The 18308-nt window shown below is 39.0% G+C and overlaps 1 pseudogene; it reads right to left on the bottom strand.

Annotated features, from left to right (window-relative positions):
- Positions 1–635: 635 nt before the first annotated feature.
- LOC109065992 lies at positions 636–1866 on the bottom strand (annotated as a pseudogene).
- Between the last annotated feature and the right edge of the window lie 16442 nt (positions 1867–18308).

The following is an 18308-nucleotide window of genomic DNA, read 5'->3' as shown; positions in this document are numbered from 1 at the left end:
CACCTTTAACCTAACGCCTGACGAAGATTGTGGTCAGCACATATCGCTCATCAAGTCCGGGAATAACAGACTCGAAGGACGCTTCAGACAACCGTTACCACATACTATTAATCTCATCGTTTACAGTGTTTGACAGTGTCATCGAAATGTCTAACTGCAGACAGGTCCTGGTCGATTACTGCTGAACAGAAAATGAACTCGTTGCAACTCACGGCTATCATGGACAAAAACACTAATTTTATCGGCATCCTCCCGAGCAATCATTTGCCTGAAACCCCATTAAGGAACTTACCATCAATGTCTATCATTAACACACACCCTTTGAATCAGCCTGGTGAACACTGGATTACCACTTATTTAACTCAAGATGGTTCCGGCTGTTTTTTCAATAACTTTGGAAATGCACTCCTGACTGCGAACACTTCCCAATCACCATCAAAAACTTTCTGACATCCAACACCCCCGTTGTGTTATATTCTACCTAAAGGGGTCAGGATTTTACGTCAGATGCATGTGGACAACACTGTATGTTTTTCCTATATCACCTAGCCTGGGATCGAGACTATACTTGAATCCTTATTAGCAGACTACTATTATTTTATAGTGCTGCAATAATAAACACCACTTACAATTGATGCGTGACACATAGTTTGTTTATTGAACATTTAAACATACTTTATTCTGTTTCATTGCAAAAATCATTCAACATTTGCAATAACTTTGCAGATCCATTCAATATATGGTGAAATCTTTATATAAACTACAGGTCGTTCACGACTATTGCAGATTTTTGGGTCACCAAAGGAAGTGACACCAACTGCAGTGTCTTTACAAACCAAAGGACCTCCTCCATCCTCCTGTGAAGAAACACAGATCAACACATGACTGAATTGATACAGTACTTCTCATTAATGATGGTCTCAATTCGATAATGTTTTTACATACACTACAGCTTCCTCCATCGCCGTAGACACACATCATCTGTGAGGCTGAGAAGTTGTCTTTCCATTTTATTTTTTGCATTCAGTGTTATTCATGATCTTCACTTCTGTTTCCATGAGACGAAAACTCTTTTTCCCTTTAAAACTCAGTCTTCCCCAGCCGGCAACACTGCAAACAGAATCAGCTTCAATCTCGCTCTCTTTTTTTGGTATGGAAATCTTCATGACATTCTTGTTTTTGTTCAATTTCTTTCTCTAGCTGTAATACAAAAACAATATCATCATTAAAAGACAGTCTGATAAATCTTTTAAAAACAATCATTGGAACTACTGTTACCCTCAAAAGCATAATGTCGTTCTGCAGAGTGTGCATGTTGAAGTGTGGATGTATGTGGTAGGACTTCACACCAATGCGGACAGACCCTTCATTCTGTCTTAGGTTATGTGCGCCAACCACAGCTGTTAGTTTCTCATTTCTGTGTAAGAAAGTCATATTACTATTATGAACAATACCATCATTATAGAAGTTTTTTTAATTATGATATTATGATTTGAACTCATAATTGTAGTTCAGACTAAACTGAAGTCTTACTTCCAGCAATGTGCAGCGGTCATAACAAATCTATCAGAAATGAGGAATCCACCACAGATATGTCGCCAGTTCTTCTGAAGAGAAACCATGAAAGGTCTGGAGTGGGGTTTTGCTTCTGTGCCGTTCACTATACCAACATCCACATGAGCTGAAAGAGAGAGACTGCTGTCAGTCAGGTTATTCAGCAGATACCAATTAATATAATATGCTGTTATATAGTCAGTCTCACCAGTGAAGGTCAGGTGTGGCAGCAGAGAGGCCAGCAGGAGCAGAGAGATGATGGTCATCATGAAGACAATCAGTAGGCTCTTACTGACAAACACTATATAAATGTGAGGATGGGTGGGAGACACTGAGCTGCCTGTAAGCCTTTTTTTCTCAGCTTGTGGTGTCAGTAACACTAATAGTAAGAAGATATTATTTGTCTCACTTCTTGTCATCTGCATCAACTGTTATATTAAACTACAAAATATGAGAATTTTAAATCTTTAAAATCTTTGCATCATTAAAAATCGTTTGCATCTTAGCCAGGTCACTTCTGTAAAAGTTTTACCTGGTTAAATAAAGGAGAAATAAATAAGAGATGCATGTGAGTATGTAGATTTTGCTGTCAGAATATGAAAATTGCTTTGTGTATTGATTTGTTTAATTTGGAAATTAATATTGTTGTGATCAATTTTATGCTGTTGACTGAGCTCAACTTGAACCCTAACCCTGAACTACATTATAGGAAAACTATAGGTCAGGAATAGACAGTGTCATTCCTTGAGTGCCACTGTCCTGCAGACTTTAGCTAAAAAAAAAAAAAAAAAAAAAAAAAAACCTGAGAAAAAAAAATCTCACTTGCATGTAGCCCTAGTAAACCTGAACACATTGATTAGCTAGTTCAGCTGTGTTTGATTAGGGTTGGAGCTAAACTCTGCAGGACAGTGGCACTCCAGGAACAACATTGCCTATCCCTGCTATAGGTAATAGACAATGGACGTTTTTTGCCCACAAAAATTTCACAGACGTAACTGACCCTTTACCAACAATAGCTTCACATTCAGTGAAGTTTTTAAACTTTTTTAATTTGATTTTTTAATGTGGGTTGTGAATCATGTATTTACATAAATATTTATACTCATTTGCAGACTTTTGAAAAAATAATCATACATACAGTTTTACTAACATTAAGATGTAAACATGCATTTTTTTAACCAGTTAGTAATATTAACCATTTCTGCTGATAATTCTTCTGCAGCTTGCTTTTTTAGTTTACCTTTTAGTATGCAAGTATATAACTATCATAAGCATACATCTGACAGTGCTCCAAAACATCAGGCATTTCATTAATATGCAAACTGAATAACAAAGGACAAAGTCACTGAAAGGTAACAGGTTCCCTGTTAGGGTTAGAGATTTAAGAGATAATTGTAAAGCAAATTAAAATGTATTCCAACCAAGTAAAAAGTAAACAACTGTGCATTTAATTACTTCACAGATCATCAGGACTTTTAAAAAATCCTTTAGACATATGATCTATAGACCGGTTTCATCAGGCGCACACGCCTGGCCCTAAGTTAACTTCTGGTCAGTGTTTGTTTATCAGTCTGGCTATGGCACCCGTCTATAATGCAGTTAAAGTTAACGGTGATAAGTAGACATATATTGGTTGTTATCAAAAATAATCTACTCTACAGGGACTACTTAGCTGTTGTTATTGATTCTATTTGGAAGTCTACCAGAAGTTAAGTTAGGGCCACAAAAGCATGCATGCACAGTAACGTTTGTTTATGTTGTTGCCGTTGAAACGTCTATACTAGATCTCAAAAAAAAAAGCTGAGCTCAGTCAACAACATAGTGATGATCACAATAAAATTAATTTCCACTTGTCACTATAAAGAAATTGGGGAAAAACCTGTAAATGTTACAATATAGCCATAAGACAAATAAATACAAAAGCCATTTCCATACTCTGAGATCCAGAGCCACACATACACATACATATCTTTGCATTATCTTGTATGTTGTGTTTCCATGTAACAGTTTGATAAAGATGACAAGAAGTAACACAATTTATATCTTCTTACTATCGGTGTTACTGACACCACAAGCTGAGAAAATTAGTCTTAATTTCAAAATTAAGTTACTATGTCTGTTTTTGAAGCCATTTTCAGCAATATTTTGGAAGAAATAGCACAGCACCAACAACATTGTCAAACTGCTATCTTGACACACTTCCCACACTTTTCTAAAATCCCTGAAAACTGCAGTTGTTAAGCCCCTTCTGAAAAAGAGCAATCTTGATAACACCATATTGAGCAACTATAGACCAATATCAAATCTTTATTTTATAGGCAAGATTATTAAAAAGGTTGTTTTTAATCAGCTGAACAACTGCTTAAACTCAAATGGATACCTGGACAACCCCCCCACCAAAAAAAGAGAAATTTTTGTTATACTTAGGAGAATAAATCAATAATGTAGAAAAAACACTCTTTTTTAAGAGGTACTAAAACAAACCTTAGCCTTCAGGGCTTCTGTACTTACCATAAAAAATAGCAGTACAGGTATAAAATTTGAATATCACGGAAAAAAAAAAATTATTTTTTGTAATTTAATTCAAAAAAGCAAACTTTCTTATTTTCTAGATTCATTGCACACAAACTGAAATATTTCAAGAGTTTTTTGGATTTAATTCTGATGGTTTACGACTGTTACAATTTAGGAAAATTAAAAATTCAGTATATTTTCTCAAAGATCAATCAAAAAAGATTTACAAAACAGAAATGTTCAAGATCTCCAAAGCAGGTTTAATTATGCACTCAATACTTGGTTGGGGCTTCTTTTGCACGAATTACTGCTTCAATGCGGCGTGGCATGAAGGCGATCAGCCTGTGGCACTGCTGAGGCGTTATTGAAGCCCAGGTTGCTTTGATAGCGGCCTTCAGCTCCTCTGTATTGTTTGTCAGATGTTACTTATCTTCCTCTTCACAATACCCCATTGATTCTCTGTGAGGTTCTGGTCAGGTGAGTTGGCTGGCCAATCAAGCACAGTAATATGATAGTCAGCAAAACACTTGGAAGTGGTTTTGGCACTGTGGGTAGTTGCTAAATTCCTGCTGCAAAATTAAATCAGCGTCTCCATAAAGCTTGTCAGCAGACGGAAGCATAAATTGCTCCAAAATCTCCTGGAAGATGGCTGCATTGACTTTGGACTTTATAAAACACAATGAACCAACACCAGCAGACATCACGGCACCCCAAATCATGACTGACTTCGGAACTTCAGACTGGACTTTGGATTCTGTGACTCTCCAGTCTTCCTCCAGACTCCAGACCTTGATTTCCAAATGAAATGCAAAATTTACTTTCATCTGATAAGAGGACTGTGGACCACTGAGCAACAGTCCAGTTCTTTTTTTCCTCCTTACACAGACCGGGTGAGATGCTTTTTATGGTTTTTTTTCTGGTTCAGAAGTGGCTTGGTTGTAGGAATGTGACAGCTGTAGCCCATTTCCTGTAGATGTCCTGAGCATGGTGACTCTTGATGCGCCTGACTCTGGCCTTCAGTCCACTCCTTGTGAAGCTCTCCCAAGTTCTTGAATCAGCTTTTCCTGACAATTTTCCCAAGGCTGTGGTCTCACCTGTTGCTTGTGCACCTTTCCCTACCACACTTTTTCCTTCCAGTAAACTTTCTTTGAATATATTTCGATACAGCACTCTGTGAACAGCCAGCCCTTTCAGCAACGACCTTCTGTGGCTTATCCTCCTTATGGAGGGTGTCGATGATCGTCTTCTGGACAACTGTCAAGTCAGTAGTCTTTCCCATAATTGTGGTTGCATGTTCTAAACTAGCCCAGGAGGTACCGAGTATGTATACTCAAAATTAATCAAACTTATCAAGCTCAAAATGGAATATTCTGATTTTTTGACATACTGATTCTTTTTTTCCTAAGCTGTAATCAGAATTGCAATCCCAAAAAAAAAAAAAAAAAAAAAAAAAAAAAAAAAATTGAATTGTTTTATTTTTGTGTGCAATGAATCTAGAATATAAGAAAGTTTGCTTTTTTCTCTATTAATAATGGTTGTGTTTTTGAATTACAGCTACAGGAAAAGGTCAAACTAAACAATCATGTTAAATGGATATCATTACCAAAAGATGGAGAAGATATTAAGGCAATAATCTCTGTAGGTGTTGCGGGCTGGGGACAACTGCAGACTAATGGCCCACTGAGCAGTCGTCTAATGGAGGCAAACGTGTATGTAATGAATAACACAGAATGTTACAATAGATGGGGAGAGATTTACTTCTCGCTCTCACAGATGATGTGTACATATGGCGATGGTGGATTCTGCAATGTACGTACAAAGATGATCCATAGACTTTGTTAATTCATGAACTGGTTTTAAACTGATATAAAGCACTTCAGTCATTTGTTGATCTGTTTTTTTTTTTAACCGAGAGATTCTGGTGGTCCTTGGTTTCGTGGAGAACACTGCAGTTTGTGTCTTATAATTTTGTTACTTTAATCTTTCAATTCACCTGGAGCTAATGCCTAATGTGTACACAAAGATTTCAGCATATCTTCCATGGATCCAGGAAATCATTAGAAATGTTAAGTGAATTATTGAAAAAATAAGAAAGGAATAAATGTTTTTTCTTGAATTCTTCCTTAAAGCTTCTTTCAATAAAATTATCACATGGCAAGCATTGAAGTGTCCACACTGTCACAACCATAATTACAATTTTACATGCAGGGCACATGGTCATTTTCAGACTGGTGTAAAATAAAGTAAAACAAAAAAGAACAAAAACAGGTCAAACAATCAACTTCTGCAATTTCCTTTACGCACCACAAGAGATTAGTTGTCAGTTTTTGCAGTTTTTTTGTTTTTTTTTTAGTTTTTTTTTAATGGCCCACTACAGCAACACAAAGTAAGGCTTATGTTTCCTGTAAGAATTACATGCAGCTACATGCTCTACATACATGTCTAGGAATTGATTGTAGAAACTTATCAAACCAAAAAATAGTTTCTAAATGAAACCCTGGCAAATGAAGGACAGTCAATTACTGACTTCTGAACTTTAAACAAAAACTGTAAATTTTAGTTTGTATCTCATTTAAAAAAAAAGCCATAGGAAGTACTTGCAAAGTTTTATATTTGTCTTGTGTGCTGCTGTTATTGCAGAGTGATGTTAAGCCTTTTTTTTAATCTTGGCTATACCCTAGTGAAAAATAAATATACTAAAATGTATTTTAAATACATTTATTTCATGCTAAGTATAATAGAAATAAATTAACATATTTATGTACTTAATAAAAATACCCTGCAATTGTACTTTTAGTAGCCTATACTAAATTGGTATAAATTAAGTTAAATTTAAGTAGTGCTGAAGTCTGAAGTGTTTTTTGCTCTCACTCTCTGACTCCTTAAAGGAGGCTGTGTAATTTGCCCCCTGACTAAGCATTAAAGAATTTAGGGGAAGCATTTAAATAATCCCTGTGAGTGCACTTAAAGAATGTAGAATTGAATCGTTAATCGAAATTGCATCAAATTGAATTGTGAATCGCAATCGAATCTAATCGTTCTGAATATGCAAAATCTGTCATTCTTAACTCAAATCCAATCTTTTCTCAAAGCTTCACCTTCACAGCTCTACAAAACACAAATTTTGTTATCAAACATGCTGAAAAACACCTTGCACTGCCTCCACATTATGCCTTAATTACCATAATAGAGCACACGACTATTTGTCAACCTCTGGCTTTACAGGAGCAGTCTGCGTCACAACGTCATAGTTAAATGGGAAGTTTTTCTGATGTCAAAATCATCATTTCTTAACCCAGATTATTGTTCATGGACTATACTGAGATATACCATTTCATGGGTTTATCCCTCCCAAACTTGTAAACATGGAGCTTACATACCTGTCCAAAACGCTCTATACTATGTTAGGGCGCTTGTATGGCTCAATTTTCATATTGTCTTATCATCACCTGTGAGGATCGCCTGATAAACGATATTATCATGCTAATTTATTTAATTATTTATTTACGTTCCAATACCAACTCCAGCACAAGGCTAAAAGCTGCATAAGGTTTTTAATATGACTGAATTTATATTTAAAATGATAAACCAATTAATATGAAAACATCGTAAGTTACTAATTATAAATACTTAAATTTCCGCAGTTAATTTAAAAAACAGCTAACAGGTACAGAAAACGAGCAAAGAACATTTCATTACCAAAGAGCACTCATCACAAGCTCAGTCTAGCGCAAGTTTATGCACTTTAAAAAACACTCTCATTAAAATCAGTGAATCTACATTGTATAATTTATGATGAGCTCAGCTCAGCATAATCATTGTGCTTAATGTGTCTGTGAAACTTCGCAGACACATTCTGGCAACACCCAATACCAATTTTACATATTGTAAAAAGGGCATAATAGTTGCCCTATAAATCTGTTCACAGGGGTGTTTAGATATATTCACTGCACATTAAAAATATTTATCAAAAGCTTCATTATGTTTTCACATTCTTATTTACAGCATTATCATGACATCCTGAGCCGCTGAAGACGCAGTGGATTACATTTGTTTTCTGAAAGGAATGCGCCCCCCAATCTACATAAATACGTCTAAGTTCGCACGAAAATCATTCCTGATCCAGCCTCACCTACAGAAGAAGTGAGTATAAGGTTTTTTAATAATTCTTTGCAAATAGCCTTTTCTTATAATGTTCTAATAGCAAGTTTCACGATGAATGTGGCTAAGTAATCAGCTCTCTGAGAGCTGCTCGGAAGAGAGGGGTGGGGGTCAGCAGAGCCTCATTAACATTCAAAGGAAAATGCTACAAAATGGCTTGCTCTGAAAAGAGCTGTTTTTGACAGGGTAAAAAGGGTGTTGTTTTACAATACCACTGAGAAATGTTAACCAAACTATGCTACAGACTTTTCATTAAAGGGATACTCCATCTCAAAATGAAAATTTTGTCATTAATCACTTACCCTCATGTTGTTCCAAACCCGTAGAAGCTTCGTTCGTCTTGGGAACACAATTTAAGATATTTTGCATGAAAACCGGGTGGCTTGAGACTGGTCCCATAGACCGCCCTAGTAAGTAACACTGTCAGAATACGTTTTTGTACATGAAGAAAACAAAATTAATGACTTTCATTCCACAATTTCCTCTCCCTCTGTGTCTCTAAAATCAACGTCGCCATTTTTCACATCCATCACAAATCTAAGCAGTACTCAGATGGCGTACGCTCTTCTGTATCAGCTGTGCCACAAGGATAACATTTTTGTACCACATAGTTACCAGCTTGGGTTTGAAAAGCAAACAAGCGCATCGGCGCAGCGCGGCTGACCCCACGCCATCTATGTCCACCTTAGATTTGCCAAAATGGCGCTACGCTTATTTGGCTTTCTTGATTTGATATGATTTTAAATGGTGATTGCACTCTTGATGCAACACACACAAATCTTCATTTGATGATCCCTAGATCCTTCACGTTGACAACTATAAGTTTGGCATTCATGAGTTTATCTGCCCTAAAAATTTAAACATTGAACCCTCACCCTCACAAGCACCATTAAAACATTTAGAAGCCATATTGCTCTGATCCCCAGCGGTACGTGGCTTGCACAGGCATGGTCGGGCAGCCAGTGCTTGTGGCATTCTGGTCTGCTGCTGGAAATTTTCAGACACATGATGCAGTATATTATGGCACCTTCAGTGGTGACTGACACGTGTCCTGTCTGCCAAAGCATAAAGTACAACCCCAATTCCAGAAAAGTTTTGGAAGACGTTTTTTGTGAAATGCTAATAAATCAAAAATAATAATTTGCTCATTCTATTTAACGTTATTATTCAATTGGCTAAATTACAAAGAAAAAAAGATGAAACATCACCATTTCAAACCAAACATGATGCCCTCACCAATTCACCTGCTTTACTGTGAACTGTTTTTTCAAACAGTTTAATTTGATATTCTATAACCTTTTCACGTTTTTTTTTTTTTGCCTCAGCCCTCAACTTTTTTGGAGTGTGTTTGCAACCATCAAAATCAAAAATTGCCTGTATTAAGAAAATACATTTCCTTTGTACATTTTGTCAATTAAATAAAGTTAAAGAGAACTAACAAATTACAGATTCTTGATTTTAATGCATTTTACAAAACATCCCAACTTTTCTGCGGAACTGCTGTTGTAGATGATCATTTGTACAGTTCACTGGATTTTATTTCTCAATGAAATAATCTTGCATATTTTACATAAATGTTATTCAGCTCTCTGTGAAAATATTTGGATGGGATTCTCCCTCTGATATATATATATATATTTTTTTTTTTACATTTTCTTTAGAATCCGGCTTCAGTCCAAAATCACAAAACTACAAGAATGACCCAGATGGAAACATACACATTTAACCCTCCTGAGGTCTAGGGGTTTTGGGGGCCTGGAGAAGTTTTGACATCCCCTGACTTTTGGTGCTTTTTTCAGTTGCCTATAAATAGATACATGGCTAAAGTCTAATAACACTGTAATTCATGTACAGACTGGGCTACAATAATGGTGTAAATAGTCATTGCATGTACATGATTGTGTTTTGAAGTCACTGAAATAAGGGTCATAAAACACATACAGAGCATTTGTTCACAAGACTGTCAAACCTGGAGCTTGTATGCCTAGAATTTTTTGCTTCAAAATGATGTGAAAATCATCTTGTTTACTCACTCACAGAAAACAATAGATTAATTTAAAATTTCTAAGACACTTTTTGTTTCAAAAGGGTAAATGCGAGTAGGTGTCAACTATCATGAATATTTTTGTGATTCACACCTGAGAAGACAACGACCCCATAATGAGCTGCATAATGAGCCTTTCAGGCAGGTGAGTGACCGAGAGGGAAGAGTTACAAGAAAGAATGTGAGGACAAAATAAATTGATATATTTTTAGGTTTGTAGTTTGTTTAGAATAGATTTAATTATCCCAAAAAATAACTTGAGATTCACTTGCGAGTGCAGTTATTTTAGGTTTGCAGTTTGTTTAGAATAGATTTAATTATCCCAAAAAATAACTTGAGATTCACTTGCGCACAATCTTTCCAGAAATCATTTCTAATATTATGATTTGTTACTGCAAAAAAAACATTTATTATTATTATTATTATTAGAAATTTTGAAAAGAGATGAATTTTTTTATTAATTGAAAGAAAAAAGGCATCAAATCGTTTTCTAACATGATATTATTGTATTTATCAGCACTTGTGTGCTAAATAAGTTTATATATATATATATATATATATATATATATATATATATATATCTATATATATATATTACATTTTACAAACTATATTCCAATAGAAAGCAGTTATTTTAAAAGGCAAAAATATTTCACAATATTACTGCTTTAGCAAATGCAACTTTCTGTATTTTGGATCAAATAATCAATGCAGGCCTCATGTGTCATGTTGAAATATATAAATGAAACGTCAAATACCTGGCATTTCCAAAATGTATATTGTTTATGTGCTCTGAAGGACTATACTTTTTTGAAGAGACGTTGAAGAGATGGGAGTGGTGTGGCTCGCTTGGTCTTAGCTGTGTTCCAGGTTCCCTGAGTGGGCTGCTTATTGGCATTGGCATCGCTTTGCAACAGTTTATTCTTTATCTGAAATACAAACGTAAGCATGCTGTTTTACGGCAAATAAACTGCAGTTATTAACATTATTGTGTATGGTCAACTGATACTAGTAGTAATTTACAGTAAAACAAACAGACACATTACCACATAGAACCTTATTGTCAGTGTTATTTACAGCTTAATTGATAGACTTTTTTATTATTATTATTTACACCAACAGCAGCATATTGATGAACAGAAGCTAGTTACATTCAATTGTAAAAACACAAGCAATGCTTTGTATGAAGGCCCTATACAATATAGTATAGTTATAAACATATATGCTATATTCGTGAACAGGAGAATAGCTCATCTCAGTAAGTTTTGTTTAATCATTCTTACTGACATTAAGCTAGCAACATTATAACTCTTATTACTTTTATATCGTATTGCTGTCTATGTTATAGAACATAAAAAAAAAAAACATCCTGACATCGTGAAACATTGAGATGATGTAAATGAAACTTCATAATGTTTCACCTGATTATACATTTAGTCAGGAGTTAAAGTTTGGAAAAAGTCTAACTAGTAAAATGTGTACAAAGTTATATGAAAACTAATACAAGTAGATTGATAATAAAAAAGACTTACTCATGTTTTATCTCTGCTGGGTCCAGCCGATTCGTGCTCTTCTTTCTGAAGTAATCCAAAATCTTCCTCTCAGTGGTCCTTCTTTAGGTGAATTATCTCATTCTTATTCCTCTCAGCGCAAAGTGAACAGTAAAATTTAAAAAACGTGCAGTACAGTCTCGCTGCTTTGTTTGCTCTGATGAGGGCAGTTAACCCTCGTCCAGCTGCTTCAAGATTATAATAACAAAAAGCGGCGCTCGGCGCGGGGGCTGGTCACATTAATATAATGAAGGGAGGGACGTGAAGATGGACATTGCGTTGTTTTCATATGGATTACTTTATCACAGAATATTTATTTTTGGTAGCACTTGCTCAGTTTAAAAGTAGACATGTCAAGCTTTCTATAGAGATCCCTCTCATGTCTCTGTGTTGAGTATTCATTGAGTTACAGTTCATTTTAATAACGCGGACTGCAGACAGCGCACTCTGTTTGTTTTCTTTATTTTATAAATGCACAAAGTTTTGTTGTATTATGTGTGGCTACAAATAAAAGTAGACCCTTTACGGTTTCATTGATGTATTGGTCTTATCTGTTATGATCAAAACTAAAAGTGTAATTTAAGTTATGTTTCGGGGTTATCAGGAGAAAAAGCCTCAAACGCGTATACCGTTTAATCGACTCCAGAGGGTTAAAGGCTCAAGCCTTATTACTGATGAGTAAAAATAGGTTCCTCTTTCAGGAACTCGGCTGCGTTTGGAAACGCTATGGGGAACGCGTCACTGTGAGCGACTCTGAATATCGTGTGTAATCTGTCCAGTGGAAGAATTTGACGTCACGGGCGGGGTGACGTAAGCGACCATGAATCAACTAAGCACATCCGCCCAGTTGGCATCAGCTTCTCGCGTCTTTCAGCAAGCGCTCTGTGTATGAATGTTCTCAGTTTGTCTTGTGATCTTATTTACTGTTGTCTGTCCCAAGCTAGTCAGAAACATGTCTACGAGCAAGGCAAAAACTAAACAATACAACATCTGTTTGTTCCTCCCTGCCCGCGATGTATAACATTGTGGGGATACACACGTCTGTGCGTGGTCTGCCTGGGGTCAAAGCATGCTGAGTTGGCCCTCGGGGGGGCGACTGTCCGCGATTGTGATCGCATGCCAATGTGGCCCGCTTCGATCCCGGGGCTCTCTTCGAGGAGGGAGCCATCGCCATCGTTCCCCGCAGTGCTGGCCGCACTTCTGCTGAGGCAGAGCATCAGCTGCAGCTCCGTGGGTGTTCGCAAGTGGATCTGGCGGAGGGAATGGAGACGAGCGAGTCCCTATCTCCTTCCACTTCTGGCAGATCCGGCGCCCAATCCCTGGGTCGGAAGCAACGCTCTGCTGTTTCTTCCCTCCCAGGGAGAGGGATCGCACTCCCTCTACTCCGCCTCTCTTCCTCTGCGAAAGTTGATGTGGAATCTAGTCTGTGGGGATTCGCCACCCACCCTCCCCCAATATGAGAAGCTCGTTGGAGGTGGTTACTCGCGCGTGGCCCAGCTCAACATCGATTGGCCCCAGAGAAAACATCTGCACCGCAAAGAAAAGTATGCTAGATAACACTTTCTGCGGTGAGGCAACCACCTCCAAGCCGGGCTTCTCCTTCTCTTTTTTTCCCATCTGCCTGAAAAGATAGCCAGATCATGGGAAACGCCCATTTTCATCCGCCTGCTACATCCCTTCATCTGATTATTATGCCACGTCGGTGGGGATGGGAGAGGCGTGGTGCTATAGAGCGATGCCACGGGTGGAACAGCGCTTTGCGAGCTATCTCTGTCCCCCGTGACTGCAATCGTCTCTGGAAGGCCCCAACGTTGCCCTCCAAGCCGCTTAGAACAACTTCGGCTTTGGTAGGGCAAAGGGTATTCGGCAGCAGGTCAGGCTGGTGCGTGTCTGCACACCAATGGTGTGTTTACAGTCGTACCAAGCGGACCTGCTTAAGAGCTAGACCGGGGAGAGGAGACAAGTCCGAAAATATTCAGCAAGCTGAGACTGACCCTGATCTCTCCCTCCGCGCCACCAAGGATGGCCCGAGTGATTGGGCGGGTCTATGGGCAGCTATGGTGGCCGCGGAGAGACACTTATGGCTGACCCCCTGTCTGAGATGAAGGAGAAAGACAGGGTCTGCCTCAGGGACTCCCCGCTTCAGCCTTCTGCCTCCTGTTCGGCGACACTGTCAGCTCAGTCGTCAACAGGTTTCAGGAGGCACAAAAACAAGCGGCGGCCTTCCATGAGTTCCTCCCTCATCGCTCTCTCGGGGCATCTGGGCGGGAGATGCCCCTGCCGCATGCCAGCCTCCCTCATTTTGGAGGCTCAAAAGCAGAAGCGTCTCCGCACTTATAAGCCTAACAAGATCTTAAGGGCATCTGATCGCAGCACGAAGTCCTCGCCAAGAGGTCCGTGACGCCCTTAGTATAATTATCTTGGATCAAGCGGTGGAAAACTCTGCAAATGTATCTCCATCGGTCCTACGCACAGTAGAAGAAAGGCTAAGTGTAAGTTCGGCTCTCCACACACCGCCGATGGATCAACTGGTGATTACCCCGACGCTAGTGCGCTTAGTGGGTCACAGCTCATAGCATCCGGTCTCGCAACCGAAGTTTGTTGAGACCATCCCCAAATCCCAGAGCTTCCCTCAACGAGGAAACTGAATGCCCTGAGGTGGAAACTCTTCACCCTCATGGTGCGAGAGACCGTCAGCTTGACCCAGTTAACTGCCCACGTTGGTACAGTGCGGAGTTTCTGCAAGCCAGGCTCTCTGCAGGGGTTGACCCACTCCACACTGGAAGTTTACGTGGCGCTGCAATTGCCGGCCTACCATGTCCCACTTGGTGGTCAGTCTTTGGGAAGACACCCCTAGTTACAACGTTTCCTCATGTGCGCTGAGGCTGAGGCCTCCAGTATGGTCCCGTATTCCCCCATGGGACTTGGTTTTGGTGTTGAGTCACTTTGTAAGCTTCCATTTGAGCCAATACAAGATATATCAGACAGACATGCTGACCCTTAAAACTGCCTTCTGTTGACTATTACCGCGCTGAGGAGAGTGGAGATCTTCAGAGGCCCTCCTCAGTGGCCCCCACTTATCTCGACTTTGGTGCCTGGCATGGCAGGCCAAAGCGTTCATATAGCACTCGAGCAGGTTATGTTCCAAAAGTTCCCTCTGTCACAACCACAACCTAAAGTGCTGGCAGGTCTTCACAAATCTGCCCTGTAGGAGAAAAACGAGACCAATTGCTATTATCTATGGTCCCCACAAAAGGGGCTTTCCTGCATCTAAGCAGACTGCTTACGTCGTTGGATATATCAAGGCTAATCAACGTATCCTATGAGTCCTCAGGTCTTCCCCCCGCTGTTGGGAGCCGAAGGCTCCTCCACACTGGGGTATGGCGGCCCTCCAAGGCCCTTCTTTTAGCAGGGTGTATCCATGCTGGACATCTCGCAACGCTGCCGGGTGGTCCCCCGCCCTCTACATTTGCAGAATTTTAGGGCTTTAGACATGCCCAGTTACTCCGCAGAGCGCTTCCGTTCTCTCGTCCTAAGCTGTGCGCTTGCGGATAAACACGACAGGCATGGGTCGTTGTCTGAAGCGTGGGCATACCAACTCGTTTCCCCATAGCGGTTCCGAACACCTCGAATTCCTGAAGAGGAACGGTCTCAAGGTTACGGTCCTTCCATTGGACAGATTACACACGCTTCAAGGGCTGAGTACATCTCACGGCACAGACGCATTCCCCAAAGTCTTTCCGACACAGCGCTCGTTCGCCACCTCGAGGAACCATGGTTTACATTCGTAACCTTGAGACGTTTTCCCCAGATGTAAAAGCACATCAATAGACATCTCTAAGATGTATGTGTGTATCCGGAATGGTTTTCATGTTGGACTGTTATTAATTTTTGTTTGCGCTCTTTTGGGTGGTAACTAGTATTGGGTGTGGTGGGGGGAGCTGGGAACATCCTTTAAAATGTCTGCTTGATCTGGATAACATCTGCTGTGTAAAAACATATGATAAACATTGTAGAAAAAGAAGTGTTTACATACATTCTAAATCTTAAAAACAGCTTAAAGACATTTCTACAAGGAAATGTCTTAGACCCCAGGACACACCAGGTCGATGGACAGCCAATCGGTTTTGTGTCTGTTGTGTTAGTTTTGTTTTGGTGTGTTCCATTCATTGGGCTCACTTTGGGGCGGAAGTGAGCCCCTGATTCAATATGTTTAATCGGAGGCGTCGGGGCTACAGCTGCAGCTTGGCCGCTGGCAGAGAGTGAGAACTGTGACTGGATGTTCACTTTATGAGAAGAGAACAGTTTGTTGTAGTAAAGTGCTGGTGCCACGCCATCAAAATGCTGTTATTTTCACCCTAATTGCGGGCCTCTCTTGTTCAACCTTCCTAGGACACTGACTTTGAGGTGAGGAGATGCTTGAAATTTATTTTTAATTCTGTTTCTAAAATTTCATCAACAAACTTGTGGTAGTAACTTTGCTGTCTATGAAAGGGTAGAGAGCTTTTGGATTTTTATCAACAATATCTTATTTGTGTTCCGAAGATGAACAAAGGTCGTTCACGGGATTTGGAACGGTCATAGAGGTGCAGTACACTTTACTGGAAGAATTGTCCATTGATATTGGGTTAACAAACTCCTAATAATATAGGCTTGGAACTCTGTTGTTTGAGATCCCTTCTAAAGCTTTAAAGAACGACAACTGTGTGCAAAGGGGGCCGTACAAGCCTCGGGGTTTGTAGGGCCCCAGCTGCAGAATTGTTACCAGTGGGCCCTGTTTGATATTGTTTAGTATGTTTGTTCTATTTATTTATTTGTGATATTTACTACATGTGTTTTAAGTTTTTTTCAAGTTTGTAGGTGTCCAGGTACAGAACACTGAATAATCAAATGTTAAAATAGCACCACACTAGTCTCCACTGTATAAATGAAAATAACAGTCAACACAACACAAACTTTCATCACATTATCATAGTGTATATTTAGTAGTTAGACAAATGTCCAATAAAAATATGACAACGCTCAAATTTATAGCTGTGTCAGAGACAAATTCATCTTGATAATGTCAGATAACTTTGATAGAAAGGTATTGTAATGGACTTACAACAACCAAAAAACTGTTAGTGTGACTCTATTTACACAAACTTTCCAATACTTTGTTGACCAATACCCAAGCAATGCTTAATTTGCTTAGACTGTGGTGTAAAAAAAGTCCACCTAAGCAAATTTAAAGAAAAACACTTAAGCAAACATGTTCAGGTCAAAATTTCTGAATAATTTTGGTACCAAATTTTTTACTATCAATTTTACTGGTAGTTCACTGTATGACTAATTTTGGAGGTATAATCGATGTCACAGTTTTACTGTTATTTGTCTATACTCACTTACATCAATGAACTATAGTGTCCTGCCCCACTAGCAAACAAAAAAATAAAAAATCAGCCTCAGCCATGGGCCCCTGTAATCATCACCACCATTTCACCCCACTATGTGAAGGTCTGCAGATGTGTGACCCAAGCAAAAGTTTCAAATTAATCATAAAGTAACCTCATTTCTGGCTAGGAGAAAAAATTGGATGTAAAGAGACTCACTTTTAATTTATATATTTCTCTGGAAGAGCGTACAGTCTCTTCCGCTTTTATACAAGTTATAATTTTAACATCTAATTTTATATACCAAAATGAGGGAGCTTTACTGTATAGTTTACAGCATTAGTTGGGAGAGTTTTTGTTTTTTTTGTTTGTATTATTTGGGAGGGGGGAGTTCCACTAAGAAAACTCACTATCAGGGTCAGCAAAATTCATTTTGACTAATCTGCCACTTGGTATTGCAGTAAAAAAAAAACACTCCTACTTGCACCTTTAACTTTGCAAACACATGAAAATGTGAACCGTATGCAAGGAAAAAATAGGGTGTGTGTGTGTGTGTGTGTGTGGTCGTGTGGTGTGTGTGTGGTGTGTGTGTGTGTGTGACATCCAGAGCCATATGCACACATGCATATCTATATTTGGTATGTTTGTGGTTCTAACACAGGAACGTACCACACAAATAATATCTTCTTACTATCAGTACCACACTGACAACCACATGAGGAAAGAAAAAAGGCTTGCAGACAGCCCAGTGTCTCCACCATCCTTATAATTATATAGTGTTTTTGCCAGTAAGGGCTCAATGATTGGTCTTCATGATGACCCATCATCTCTCTGCTCCCTGCTGGCCTCTCTGCTGCACACCTGACATTTCACTGGGTGAGACTGTTTATATAACAGCATATTAGCTATATTAACTATGTATGTACTGAATAAGCTGACTAATAGCCTAATCTCTCTCTCACAGCTCGTGTGAATGTGGGTATAGTGAACGCAAGAAAGCAAAACCCCACGCCATCACCGTACATGGTTTCTATTCAGAATAACTTTGTGCATATCTGTGGTGGGATTCCTCACATTTTCGGATGAGTTATCATAGTCATGACTGCTGCACAT

The sequence above is a fragment of the Cyprinus carpio genome, chromosome B22, assembly GCF_018340385.1.
Source record: "Cyprinus carpio isolate SPL01 chromosome B22, ASM1834038v1, whole genome shotgun sequence".
Lineage (NCBI taxonomy): Eukaryota > Metazoa > Chordata > Actinopteri > Cypriniformes > Cyprinidae > Cyprinus > Cyprinus carpio.
Note: the sequence above shows the minus strand (reverse complement) of the source record. Positions and strands in the feature narration are given on the sequence as shown.